We start from the raw sequence: 15,917 nt of genomic DNA, 5'->3' as shown, positions 1-15,917 counted from the left end.
CTGAAGTTTCCAGACGAATTCACACATTTCCAATTTAGAGTTGAATGGCTCTGATAAAAGAATGGTCGACCCTGAACCTTTGACCTGACCCAAAGTCCTCATTAGTCACATACATATACACATACATATACAAATAACAATCATGATTTAAAGATAGTAGGTCTATAATAACATTAGAAGTTAATTGTACAAAATTAATTTCACAATAAATTTTTGACCAAGTATTTTTTTTTTACAAACTCTTTATTTTGGCAACTTTTAATGAGATGCTATTGAACTGAATTCGGCTCGTTGGGAAAGATATTTATTAGAATTTCCAAAAGAACACTTTAAAAGTCACAGTATAAATTTAATCTATTGGTTATATTGTATTTTTCTTTTTTTCCGAGTATCAGAAATATTTCTTTTGCATATGGCCGCCCTCACACAAAGGTAAGACACAATCTGACGTATTTGGTATGTGTTCTATGAAAATATTGAGTGTTTGATAGGAATTTCTGAGCTAAAAGTGAAAGTCAAGGAAAAAAAATCGCGCTCTATTTCCCTTCCTATATGTTGTGATGTATATATCACAACTCTATAGTAATTAGAACTGCTACAAAGTAGAAAGAATCCTGGTTAAGCAAATGTATAAATCTAGTAGGTCCCTACGACTTTCAATATTCTAATGAAAAACATTTGGAAGTAGACTTAGAAGACAATGTGAACAATTTCCCTGGACATTCATTGATTAATCACTTGAATCAATAACGCCTTACATTCGGATATTCCCGAACGAGATTGTCCTTTCAGGAACGCAATAGTCCTTTCAAGACCGATATAAGATCTAGACCTAGATTTTGTCTCTATCCTAATTTACATTTATTTATTTTTACTTTGAAAACTTATAACGGTCAAACTAGAGTTTTCTCCATGTGGCTAACGAGCGAGTCATTCTTATCTCAGCCATATACATCAACTGTTACATTTCGAGGAAAATCGTTAGAGCTGTTTTTAAGATCAGCTGTCCGCCCACCCACCCACTAGCGGATCCAGAACTTTGAAGTGGGGGGGGGGCGATTTTTTTCCAAACCCTAACCCTAACGCCCAATAAACCCTAACCCTATGCATAAACGTGCGTAGAGCGCGCGCACACACACACAAACATATACATATATATATATATCATTTGTCAACCTTCGTCGAAAACAAAACAACTGGGGCAGCGCTATAAGGTTCTCTTGTGGGGTTCGGGGCGAAGCCCCGACGACAAAAGCGTTTTCTTGCTTTTTTCACTGTAGAAACGTATTTTCCTGACATCTACAGCTCATTATTCATCAATGGAGTTCGGGGCGAAGCCAAAACCCAAAACAACTGGGGCAGCGCTATAAGGTTCTCTTGTGGGGTTCGGGGTGAAGCCCCGACGACAAAAGCGTTTTCTTGCTTTTTTCACTGTAGAAACGTATTCTCCTGACATCTACAGCTCATTATTCATCAATGGAGTTCGGGGCGAAGCCAAAACCCAAAACAACTGGGGCAGCGCTATAAGGTTCTCTTGTGGGGTTCGGGGCGAAGCCCCGACGACAAAAGCGTTTTCTTGCTTTTTTCACTGTAGAAACGTATTCTCCTGACATCTACAGCTCATTATTCATCAATGGAGTTCGGGGCGAAGCCAAAACCCAAAACAACTGGGGCAGCGCTATAAGGTTGTCTTGTGGGGTTCGGGGCGAAGCCCCGACGACAAAAGCGTTTTCTTGCTTTTTTCACTGTAGAAACGTATTCTCCTGACATCTACAGCTCATTATTCATCAATGGAGTTCGGGGCGAAGCCAAAACCCAAAACAACTGGGGCAGCGCTATAAGGTTCTCTTGTGGGGTTCGGGGTGAAGCCCCGACGACAAAAGCGTTTTCTTGCTTTTTTCACTGTAGAAACGTATTCTCCTGACATCTACAGCTCATTATTCATCAATGGACTTCGGGGCGAAGCCAAAACCCAAAACAACTGAGGCAGCGCTATAAGGTTCTCTTGTGGGGTTCGGGGCGAAGCCCCGACGACAAAAGCGTTTTCTTGCTTTTTTCACTGTAGAAACGTATTCTCCTGACATCTACAGCTCATTATTCATCAATGGAGTTCGGGGCGAAGCCAAAACCCAAAACAACTGGGGCAGCGCTATAAGGTTCTCTTGTGGGGTTCGGGGTGAAGCCCCGACGACAAAAGCGTTTTCTTGCTTTTTTCACTGTAGAAACGTATTCTCCTGACATCTACAGCTCATTATTCATCAATGGAGTTCGGGGCGAAGCCAAAACCCAAAACAACTGGGGCAGCGCTATAAGGTTCTCTTGTGGGGTTCGGGGCGAAGCCCCGACGACAAAAGCGTTTTCTTGCTTTTTTCACTGTAGAAACGTATTCTCCTGACATCTACAGCTCATTATTCATCAATGGAGTTCGGGGCGAAGCCAAAACCCAAAACAACTGGGGCAGCGCTATAAGGTTCTCTTGTGGGGGTTCGCCTCGACGACAAAAGCGTTTTCTTGCTTTTTTCACTGTAGAAACGTATTCTCCTGACATCTACAGCTCATTATTCATCAATGGAGTTCGGGGCGAAGCCAAAACCCAAAACAACTGGGGCAGCGCTATAAGGTTCTCTTGTGGGGTTCGGGGTGAAGCCCCGACGACAAAAGCGTTTTCTTGCTTTTTTCACTGTAGAAACGTATTCTCCTGACATCTACAGCTCATTATTCATCAATGGAGTTCGGGGCGAAGCCAAAACCCAAAACAACTGGGGCAGCGCTATAAGGTTCTCTTGTGGGGTTCGGGGTGAAGCCCCGACGACAAAAGCGTTTTCTTGCTTTTTTCACTGTAGAAACGTATTCTCCTGACATCTACAGCTCATTATTCATCAATGGAGTTCGGGGCGAAGCCAAAACCCAAAACAACTGGGGCAGCGCTATAAGGTTCTCTTGTGGGGGTTCGCCTCGACGACAAAAGCGTTTTCTTGCTTTTTTCACTGTAGAAACGTATTCTCCTGACATCTACAGCTCATTATTCATCAATGGAGTTCGGGGCGAAGCCAAAACCCAAAACAACTGGGGCAGCGCTATAAGGTTCTCTTGTGGGGTTCGGGGGGAAGCCCCGACGACAAAAGCGTTTTCTTGCTTTTTTCACTGTAGAAACGTATTCTCCTGACATCTACAGCTCATTATTCATCAATGGAGTTCGGGGCGAAGCCAAAACCCAAAACAACTGGGGCAGCGCTATAAGGTTCTCTTGTGGGGTTCGGGGCGAAGCCCCGACGACAAAAGCGTTTTCTTGCTTTTTTCACTGTAGAAACGTATTCTCCTGACATCTACAGCTCATTATTCATCAATGGAGTTCGGGGCGAAGCCAAAACCCAAAACAACTGGGGCAGCGCTATAAGGTTCTCTTGTGGGGTTCGGGGCGAAGCCCCGACGACAAAAGCGTTTTCTTGCTTTTTTCACTGTAGAAACGTATTCTCCTGACATCTACAGCTCATTATTCATCAATGGAGTTCGGGGCGAAGCCAAAACCCAAAACAACTGGGGCAGCGCTATAAGGTTCTCTTGTGGGGGTTCGCCTCGACGACAAAAGCGTTTTCTTGCTTTTTTCACTGTAGAAACGTATTCTCCTGACATCTACAGCTCATTATTCATCAATGGAGTTCGGGGCGAAGCCAAAACCCAAAACAACTGGGGCAGCGCTATAAGGTTCTCTTGTGGGGTTCGGGGGGAAGCCCCGACGACAAAAGCGTTTTCTTGCTTTTTTCACTGTAGAAACGTATTCTCCTGACATCTACAGCTCATTATTCATCAATGGAGTTCGGGGCGAAGCCAAAACCCAAAACAACTGGGGCAGCGCTATAAGGTTCTCTTGTGGGGTTCGGGGCGAAGCCCCGACGACAAAAGCGTTTTCTTGCTTTTTTCACTGTAGAAACGTATTCTCCTGACATCTACAGCTCATTATTCATCAATGGAGTTCGGGGCGAAGCCAAAACCCAAAACAACTGGGGCAGCGCTATAAGGTTCTCTTGTGGGGTTCGGGGTGAAGCCCCGACGACAAAAGCGTTTTCTTGCTTTTTTCACTGTAGAAACGTATTCTCCTGACATCTACAGCTCATTATTCATCAATGGAGTTCGGGGCGAAGCCAAAACCCAAAACAACTGGGGCAGCGCTATAAGGTTCTCTTGTGGGGTTCGGGGTGAAGCCCCGACAACAAAAGCGTTTTCTTGCTTTTTTCACTGTAGAAACGTATTTTCCTGACATCTACAGCTCATTATTCATCAATGGAGTTCGGGTGAAGCCAAAACCCAAAACAACTGGGGCAGCGCTATAAGGTTCTCTTGTGGGGTTCGGGGCGAAGCCCCGACGACAAAAGCGTTTTCTTGCTTTTTTCACTGTAGAAACGTATTCTCCTGACATCTACAGCTCATTATTCATCAATGGAGTTCGGGGCGAAGCCAAAACCCAAAACAACTGGGGCAGCGCTATAAGGTTCTCTTGTGGGGTTTGCCCCGACGACAAAAGCGTTTTCTTGCTTTTTTCACTGTAGAAACGTATTCTCCTGACATCTACAGCTCATTATTCATCAATGGAGCTCGGGGCGAAGCCCCGACGCCAAAAGCATTTTCTTGCATTCATCATTGCAGAAACGCATTCTCCTGACCTGTACAGCTCATTATTCACCAATGGAGTTCGGGGCGAAGCCCCGACGCCAAAAGCATTTTCTTGCATTCTTCATTGCAGAAACGCATTCTCCTGACCTGTACAGCTCATTATTCACCAATGGAGTTCGGGGCGAAGCCCCGACGACAAAAGCGTTTTCTTGCTTTTTTCACTGTAGAAACGTATTCTCCTGACATCTGCAGCTAATTATTCGTCAATGGAGTTCGGGGCGAAGCCCCGACGCCAAAAGCATTTTCTAGCATTCTTCATTGCAGAAACGCATTCTCCTGACATCTACAGCTCATTATTCATCAATGGAGCTCGGGGCGAAGCCCCGACGCCAAAAGCATTTTCTTGCATTCTTCATTGCAGAAACGCATTCTCCTGACATCTACAGCTCATTATTCATCAATGGATTTCGGTGCGAAGCCCCGACGCCAAAAGCGTTTTCTATCATTCTTCACTGCAGAAACGCATTCTCCTGACCTAAAGCTCATTATTCATACTATTAAAAAGGACCTTTCGAATAATGTTGTACTTGAAAAATATTCTAATATAAATGTATAGGCCCATAATACATTGCAAATAAAACTGATTTGTTCCTTGAAAAGATAGGATACCCCACATATTTAGATTTTTGCTTTGAGGATCGCCGCCGAAAAAAATTTTTGATAAATAGTATTTAAGAAAATCTAAGTATAAATTGTGAGCTATAGTCCCAAATTTATTTAACTAGAAAAATATCAGATTGAGTAAAGGTTTGGAAAAGGCGACTATGAAATCGTTATTTGAGTTTAGAACTCAGCTCAATCATGACTTTTATACTGAAAAATAGTTATGATAAATTCATGTGAAATTACATAACTTTGGTCTGGAAATGGGAGGGGCGGTAGAGTGAAAAAGATTAATCCTCGCTCCTTTAATAATTTCTGCTAAAGATTGCATTGGGCATTAAAGAATAGGTATTGGGCGACTCGATATAAGAATTTAATTTATAGTATATATAAATTATATTAGTGACAGATTTTTTTAAATTTTGTAATTTCTTAACTATAATACAAAAAAAAGTATTGATTTGTCCGATTGGGGAAATGCGATTGCATGTATCGCCCCTCCCACCTGGTACAACCCTTTTTCATTTACTAATGATACAATTTGAGATTAGAGTGTGGTACGACATAATATACAATGGGTCACATATCAATACGTAGTTTATATTATATAGATGTTCAACTAATTTTATTCACAAACTATGATTCTCCACAAAAATAGGACCGCCCCCCCCAGCACTCAGAGGGCTAGAGTGGGGATGGCAGTACATGCAATCGCCCCCCCCCTCACCCCACCGAATCGGCCAAGATACCAGAAAGGGAGCGACATAATATACAATTTATATATTAATTCAACTAATTTTGTTCACAAACTACGATTTCTCCATAAAAACGGACTCGAAAGTGTAAGGGGGGGGGGCGGGATTGATAAGATCGCCCCCTCCCGACTCCACCAAATCGGCCAACATACTAGAGTGGGGGGGGGGCGAAATAATCTAAAAATAGGTTGAAATATAAATAATTAGTATATATTTTTAACATAAGTAATAAATTCGTATACCAATTGTGTGAATCCTATACTAAAGTTCGTCCGCCCACCCCCCTTTGGGGGGGGGGGGGGGTCGGCCGAGTGGGGGGGGGCGATCGCCCCCCCCCCCTGGATCCGCCAGTGCACCCACCTAGGTTCCTCCATGAAGGAGTAACATGAATAGAGGTATTGTAAAAATATTTGAAAAATAATATTCAAAAGGCGGACTCGATCACACTAGAGAATTGTAACACTATATTCCGGTAAAATATTTGAAAATGAAACAAATTAAAGTGCTAACATCTACACTTCCTTCCGTAAAATATTTCCAGTCTAAGTTTTTTGTTCTTGTTGTTAGTGTACAGATCTGTCAGTGTGGTTGTCATGGAAATATAAATGTCATTGATTTCCAGTGTTCCACTCATGTGACTTGGTATTCTATGCCAGGCAGTATGTACACAGCGAGTCTGGTGGATTGCAACAGAGAAACCACCAAGCCAATAAGGGCAACAGTTAATTAAAATTAAGGTGTTTAGGTGTAAACATGTCTAATTAACTTGGCAATGTTTTGTCTCGCTTATTAACAGTTTTAAATACTGCAACCTTAGGTCACGTGATGTCAAACAAACATCATTTGATACTAGTGTTACATGTTTTGTACAAGACATCTTTTTGAAACAGCTTATACATTTGAAGTCTTCTTATCTTATATAATACAGACGTTACTTCAAAAAAGAAGATGAGTATTTTATTAGATTTTGTTTTTTAATTTGAAGATTATGGTTCAGTGTTTTATGTATAATTGCTACTTTACTTTTAAGTCTTCTCTCCTGAAGGCTTTCTAAATTTAGTGATTTTACTAAAGGTGTTACTCTAGTCGAAATGTGAATATTCGCTTGTTATGAATCTTTAATATAATGTATTGATATCCAGAACTGCCACAGAACTGGATATGCAAATGATGGTTGTGATAAGTTATCTATGTCAGGGCAGTTGTTTACAAACATGTCCCAGTCAGTCTGCTGAGACAACTCTGTAGTTTTAAAACCTGTTTGTACGTTGGTCATTGTTTGGTCTGACTATTTGAGGTGGGAATAAGGTTCGAGATGACTAGGCCATGTTTATGTTGGTATAACACATGTAGGGCCTAGTTTAATATCGGCCATAAACACTTTCGTTTTGATTTTAAAAAGTGTTGACACAGCCATACTGTTTGTTGACACAGCCATACTGTTTGTATACACATGAAACACATCCAAGTTTACTGATGTGTCGGGAATGATTTCATATATAGACATGTCTCTGTGAGACTGATTAGCCATATTTCTGTGAGACTGATTAGCCGTGTTTCTGTGAGACTGATTGCCATGTTTGTGTGAGACTGATTAGCCATGTTTCTGTGAGACTGATTACCATGTTTGTGTGAGACTGATTAGCCGTGTTTCTGTGAGACTGATTAGCCGTGTTTCTGTGAGACTGATTATCCATGTTTCTGTGAGACTGATTACCATGTTTGTGTGAGACTGATTACCATGTTTGTGTGAGACTGATTAGCCGTGTTTCTGTGAGACTGATTACCATGTTTGTGTGAGACTGATTAGCCGTGTTTCTGTGAGACTGATTAGCCGTGTTTCATTGAGACTGATTAGCCGTGTTTCTGTGAGACTGATTAGCCGTGTTTCTGTGAAACTGATTAGCCATGTTTCTGTGAGACTGATTACCATGTTTGTGTGAGACTGATTAGCCGTGTTTCTGTGAGACTGATTACCATGTTTGTGTGAGACTGATTAGCCGTGTTTCTGTGAAACTGATTAGCCATGTTTCTGTGAGACTGATTAGCCGTGTTTCTGTGAAACTGATTAGCCATGTTTCTGTGAGACTGATTAGCGAACTTTCACAGAATTGGTATGTAGCCATGTTTCTGTGAGAATGATTAGAGAGTTTACACAGAATTGCTAGAAATGTTTGCATCTATTTAACTCGACCTCTTCCTCTAGGCCTCGTTTTTTTATTGTTAGAATTTGTGGGTTTGTGTCGGTCATATAGCGCTAACAAGAAAAGAATACATGAAAATAATATAAAATGCTGAAAATAATGTCACATTGTAATCAGGTCGCCTTCAAAGTTACGCCCCGGAAGTTCATTAGTTTTATGTTTGACATCTTTAGAATGTTCTTTCCTAATTTAAAGAGAATCAGATCCTGGCACAAACCTGCCGCAGAAATAGAGGCGGGTAGCCTCAAACCCGAGACTATCGAAACCATCGAACCACAGTCCAGAGCGCATACCAAAGGCCCAGTCAGTAGACGTGGCGCACAAAGTTCTTCAATGTAGTTATTCAACTTTTGACTAAAACGAAACACTTCAGACGAGTGCGGGAATACCCGAAGAAAGCGTGGCTCAAAATTTAATTTTAAAATGATTATACTTTGAGAAACTATATCTGAAAAAAAGTTTTCACTGTGTGGCTAATTAGGGGGTATTTATTTTGCCCAACCATATATAAGCGTGGTCGAGAGGCCAAGTGCGCTTGAACATGGCTTGGCTTGGCTACCTAGAGGGGGCTCGAGCGCCTAAAGGCAGCATGGAAAACCAACTCCTAGATACCCCCTCCCCTCCACTGGTCCACAAAGGAGATTGGACCAAAAGCGCTCTGAGCATGCTATAAGCATGAAAGTAGCGCTAGATAAAAGCTATATATATAAACTGTCATATTTCTAGGACTATCGTTAGAGTGGTTTTCGACTCGCCCAGTGTTCAGGTTCCTGATAGTTTCCATGAAGAGTTTGTAAGCTAATAAGAGGACTTGTAAAAAAAAAGTTTGAGAATAAATTTTATTTATTATGTTCAGAAATCGAAATTTATATTTACAATCTACTATAAATTTGTAAAATACTACCGACTCAATGATCGATCATGAAATCTTTTAAACTGTATCACGTTTTCGCATGTAATTTTGTACACGGGTTCCTTTTACCTCCTAGGTGCTCACTAAGAACCTGAATTGACATAGTCGCAGCCTTGGGACCCGCTATTCGCGAAAAATCGCAAGCTTTTTATCCAACCTTTGTATTTTATTTTCGGTATTTCCCCCAAAACGCCGCAGTCTAAATATTAAGCATTTAAAAAGAGAGTTCGAAAATAGGACTTTCTGTATAGAAGTCTTGTCCCCTTACAATGTTCCTTACGTCACTTCCACTCGCCGATTATATTGAATTAATAGAGTTAAAAAAAAAACTAATAACATAAAAAGATAGATCTAGATCTATTGTCATTTCGCTGAATTCAAAAAGGGTGTAAAAAAAAAGAACACACTATAAAAAACAACAACACACAAACACACAAAAACAACAAGTTGACATTTGTTTTAGAGAAAGCAAAAACCAAACTAAATGTAGAGTTGGGAACGGGCCTTTGGAAGATACATTTTAATTTTCTCCAGGCCTGAAATATGATGGATTGTCGATTAATCAACCTATGCAACCGCAGTGGGCCCCGCACTTTCATAGGACCCGCGTTAAATCTAGGTGTAAATTATTAAATGTAACCATTTTATAACTTATTACAGATTTCCCGAGGCCGCCTGATTTACCAGGATATCCTGGATCCTGGACGACAATACACCATTTCAAAAGATAATCTATTTGTCTCAATACAATTATTTGAAGTATCCTATCTGGCTATTTCAAATTTTAAATAAAGATAATACCTGATGATCAATTAATTGATCTTACGATATTTAATACTGTTCTCAAAAGTAAGAGCAAATATTGTCATAACACAAGACGTAAACAGGTGTTACTTAAGTATTAAAAAAAAAGAAAACAAGTACATGCCACAGAAAAAAAATTATATTAATACTTTGGCTATATCTCGAGGTTCTCAGAGCCCGCAAAGATCTTCCAGGAGTGATCAGTTTCAGGGAAAAGAGGAAGACAGAAAAAACGAATGGAAGACAGCATCATTGGACGGACCTGTCATTGAAAGAGATTCAAGTCAAGGCAAAAAGACATAAGGGAATGAAGACAGTCAACAAATTATGTGTGGTGCCCTAACGGTCCAACAGACTGATGGATAGGTGAAGGTGGTCCCAGTACCATACTAGAAAGATGGTTGGAAATTGAGCAAATGTTCAATTACAATGTAACCTGAGAATAGTGCTAAAGCTAGTATAGCAATAATTATGTTCCTGCGCAGTTTGTTGTGGCGTATCAAATAAGATCAATGAATGAGGATACACTAAACTAGTCGACCGGCGGAGTAGAATGCGCCGCTATATTGCAGAGCCGGCCCTAAGCCACTACAACCTATGCGACCGCAGTGGGACCCGCACTTTCATAGGACTCGCGCTAATTCTAGGTGTATAAATTATTAAATTAAACCATTTTTATAACTTATAACAGATTTCCCGCGGCCTCCTGATTTACCAGAAACTCTTGGAAATCTCCTTAAATTGTAAATATACGAAAAAATCATGGAAATCTCCAGAAAAAATTAAAATCTTTTGAAAACTAATACAAATCTCTTGAAATATATAGACGAAAATTGTCATTTTGGGGTGTCATTCAATATGGAAAAAGCCAATCCTACGCGCAAATACCCGTAATTGTGTAATCTGATTAAAGAAGTTTCTCGAGCCTCAAACTAATGAAGAATTACTTGAGGTCAACAATTCTCGTAGATTGATTGAAACATTTGGTAATTCTTGCTATTGAGCGTGATCTATGTAGGAAATATAACTTTTATGATGAACTGTAAGACTTCGCTACACGCAGGGCCCGTGAAGTAATTCTGTTCATAGTAAAGAATAAATAAAATGCAAATTCGAATTTATTTTCTAATAAAAACTCTTAATTTTCACTTATTATCCGTATCCCTACCCAAACTTGGCCCCGCGAAATCCGTTTCGCAAAGGGCCCCACAATGGTTGAGTCCAGCCGTGCTATTTAGTGATGGGTGAATACAGAGTAGATTATTTGTTCTCCTCCCCCCACCCTCTTTTTTTTCGCCGCTTAAGTTACGTGGGATAGAAATAAATGAAAGAGTGATCTTTCCATGACTTCTTGGTCACAATGGTTAAGTCCGGCCCTGCTATTTAGTAACGGGTGAATACTATTTGTTCTCTTCCCCCCTCTTTTTTTCGTGGGGTAACTCTAGTCCGACTTTTGGAAATGAAAGAGTGATCTTTCCTTTACGTCTTGGTGTCCAAACTGTTGAGCCATGAAGAGAATTATATATATAGATTTTAAATTGAGAATGCTTGACATGTTCCACTAGTGGAGTTTTATAAACCTGGCGGAAAGTATAGGCCTATAAATTGTAAGCTATTTGAGAACCTTTTATTTAAAAAAAGTATATGATAAATTTCGTTCACAATTTTAAAACTCCAGAATGAAATGTTTAAATCTCTTCATAGCGAACACAACTATTTCAGTCAAGAGGAATTATAAAACTATCTCTCTGTCTGACACACATTGGGATATTATGTAATTTAGAATTCATTTCTTTATTTTTTAGTTGGCAACAGTGAATTTAAATGTAGAGTCCTTGACATTGATTAGTTTAACGTAAAAGTCTCCAGTAGATAGATTGTAATTATTATTTCATAATATAAGATACACACTTTTCAGAGAGAAAGAGAGAGAAAGAGAGAAAAGAATGGAAAGACAGACTTAAACAGACCAATACACTTTTAAAAAGCACACAACTCATATGCTAGTTTCCAGGGCCGGTCCTTTCAGATTGCGGGGCCCTATGCGAAACGGATTGCGCGGGGCCCAGTAAATTAAGATTTTGTAATAGAAAATAAATTCGTCTTTGCATTTTATTCATACTTCACTAAGTACAAAATCATCCCGAAATGACATTTTTGTCTGCTTTTAAGGAGATTTGCATGAGTTTTCAGAAGATTTTTATAATTTCAGGAGGTTTTCATGACGTTTTCGTATATTTTGAAATTACAGGAGTATTCCAGCATTTCTTTTATTCCAGCATTCCTTTAATAATAAGTTAAAATGGTTTAAGTTAATAATTTACACCTGGAATTTGCGCGGGGCCTATGAAAGTACGGGGCCCACTGCGGCCGCATAGATTGCAGTGGCCTAAGATCGCCCTGCTAGTTTCTAATTGACAAATTAGCTGTTTATTCACACGCCATTCAAAGTAACAACAACAACAAAAATCAACGGACATAACTTCTAGATACTTAATAGCATAATCTATATATAACACTTATTATTACAACTTTAAAGTTTTTTTGTTTTTTTTTGTATTATTACAATCGATCCGTGACTTGAAGTTCAAGGGAAGTTATCCTCTCAAGACATGTTTCGGAAGTGGTCATTTGTGTCCCTTGTCAAACAAGATTTCCCTTGGCACTTCACATGCTAGTATTAACATTTTCACTTTTTGCTTCAAACAAAGTTCATTGTTTTTAGTTCATCTTCTCTAATCCATCTTTTTTTTTAGTTCGTTGTTGTTGTTTTTTTTATGGTAAATTATAGTGGAGATGTTTTTATTCTCTATCTTAAAATAATATCTGTTAGACTATGGACATGTATTAAAGTGTGTAACTCCATTGTAATGTAAAGGACATGATTAATAGTTTCAGTTTATAATCAAATAAAGACATATACACAGGTTAGGGTCTTTATGAATGTCTGGAGACATGATAAGTGATTAAGGACATGATGAATGTTTGGAGACATGATAATTGGTTAAGGACATGATAAAAGTTTAAGGACATAAAAACTTTAAAACATACTGGATACTAGGGACAATTAAATTGTTAGGGAAATGCTGGATACTAGGGACAATTAAATTGTTAGGGAAATGCTGGATACTAGGGACAAAATAAATTGTTAGGGATGTATGCTGAAAACTAATGGAGAAAGGAAGCTTTTAAAATGTTACCCTATGGCCGTTCTTTGAGTTGTTAGCCATTCAAGGTATTAAGAAACATTGTTTTTCTTTCACAACACTTTTATGTGTACAGAATCACGTAATGAGATCATATGAGCACAGACCAGGACATAGTCATGTCGACATCTCATATAACTTTGTATAAATGGTGAATGTATTGGAGTCTCTAATAAAGCAAACCATTACAAAATTGAAAACTATTTTCTCCAGACACAGTTTCTTAAACATAAAAATTTTTCTACAACTTTAATGTTTAAATCTACAAAACCAAATTGTTATAAATTAAATATTCATTTCAAATCTTAGATCTCAAGTTTCAGCTTGGGGGAGATTGGTTATGTACTTGGAGTTGAACTAAAATTAAAACAAGTACATTTTGAACACATGCCGAATAAACTTATACTAATACAATCAAATAGCAACACATGCCAAATAAACTTATACTAATACAATCAAATAGCAACACATGCCAAATAAACTTATACTAATACAATCAAATAGTAACACATGCCAAATAAACTTATACTAATACAATCAAATAGTAACACATGCCAAATAAACTTATACTAATACAATCAAATAGTAACACATGCCAAATAAACTTATACTAATTGTTAAGACCTCTGCACGGTGTTGATTCTTGACAATCTGTCTAGTGTAGATCTGACTGTAGGTAACGCTGAACTCAACACTTCAGTAACACCGGCGAAAGGCCGAAACAATCAAATATGGAGTCGACGCTGATATGTTGTTCTAACAATATGTTTAATACTCAAAAGGGAATCGTCCGATGTCAATAATGTCGTACTCAAGTCTACTACTTTACAATAAGCGTCCTCCTTCTAGCGTCGTTTAGAGCGTTCTTACTTTTTAAAGATCTGTCACGTCACTTGTCGCTAATTAAAACTTTACCCTATTCCCGAAACAATTAACTAATTCCTAACTACTTCCTAATCATGTCATAACAACTCCTCCCCCTCCCGCTAAAAAAAATTGCCTGTCAATTTTTTAATCTACTGTCTTAGTCTTACAATGTGCAAGGGCCAAAATGTAGGGAAACATAAAAGACAACACAACTTGAGTCTTGATTGCGATTTCAACTTCTCTTTCTGTGTCCACAATCAAGTTCCTCTGAACACCTATTTCCCTCAAGTGTCACTAACTGATACTGTCCAATGTGATGTGCCATAGGTGACCGCAGACATAGTTCGTTTGCGCTGACACTATAGGTGTGTCTATCTATACTTCATCACATCACGTTCCAGAGGTTACACCGCTTTCCCTCACACGTCAGGACAGACAATTTACCTAATATGACAAATTGATATTTATCAATGCTCGTTCTCCCACTATACACCTAACGTTCTTTCGGGCATTTACAAGTGTATTTTATTTCCTCTCTCCACTTACTTGTCCCCACACGACCTAACTCTTTACCGATGTATGATCATGATCAAATACAAAGAATAAATTCTAAAACTTACTTTTCCTTGATGTAACTACATCGTCGCCTTATAAATGCCCTTTCTATTCATACACACATACATGCAATGCATACATACTACCCGAAATTACGTAATTAACATGAGTCAATCTAATGATAACCAAATTATTTGTATATTATAACATAAATATACTATTCAAAGATACATTAAACAACCTACTACCCGTCTAGTCATGACTACTAGTTAGGTCAATTAATTAAGAATAACCAATTTAAATAAAATCCAATTTATTTACACACTACGATCTCATAGTGCTATGTTTCACAGGCTATCTACACGACTCATACATTTGTTCTCTCCAACTGGAGTTAACATCCCTTCTTACACCACTATAGCCCGCGTGTGGCCTTCTACCTCTGTATGACTTGCGATTACCGCTACCATAGTCATCTCTTCTACCCTCACTGTCGGATACAGACCTGTGCCTCCTATCCGAACTCGCAATCTTCTGTTTAGACTGTTCTGCCCTACTCCAACATTCTTTAGCGATGTGCCCATGTTTATGGCAGTTAAAACAAATTCTGTCATTTCTAGGTTTATTTCGCCTCATGTTGCCATACCTGCTTTTCCAACTTCTAACCTGTTTGTCAGAAGCGGCGCTGACACCTGCTACATTCCCAAGTAAAACATCTCTAGATAACCTCGGCATGGCTACACCTTCGCAATACCCTGTGTATAATGGAGATCGAAGGAACACTTTGCATGCTTCGAATCTCTTAACTGCGCCGTCTGCCAACCTGACTGATTTGGTATAGCCTAAATAATCCTTAGATTTAACTAATCCCCCTCGAACTGCGAGTGTACTGCTAGCTGTGTCCCGGATCACATTTACCTGTTTATTATTTATCATGCCCGGATATAATTTAAATCTATCTTCCCCACAATCAACGTAATTAATTTCTTCATCTGGTTCACTATGTCCACTATCACGATCCCTGTCTTGGATGCTCCTTACAAAATTAACCCTATCCGGTGGCCGATTATCCCTCTCTTGTCTACGGTTTCCTTGATTACCTCTCCTATCACTAGTGCCACTATTATTCTGTGTATTCCCATTGCCAGCTCCATTCCCTCTATGTTTCCTACACTGGTATGCCATGTGTCCCTTTTCCTGACAGTTAAAACATGTAACATCCCTAAGGTTTCTATCACCCGCTTTAGGTCTATCTATTCTCCTATCATAACTTTCCCTGCCATTGTTTTCATTTTCCCAAGGTCTATCCTTTATGCCATCATAACTATCCCGACCATTG

Source organism: Biomphalaria glabrata, chromosome 7 (assembly GCF_947242115.1).
Source record: "Biomphalaria glabrata chromosome 7, xgBioGlab47.1, whole genome shotgun sequence".
NCBI classification, from domain to species: Eukaryota; Metazoa; Mollusca; class Gastropoda; family Planorbidae; genus Biomphalaria; species Biomphalaria glabrata.
The sequence above is the reverse complement of the archived record's forward strand: the minus strand, read 5'-3'. Positions refer to the sequence as shown.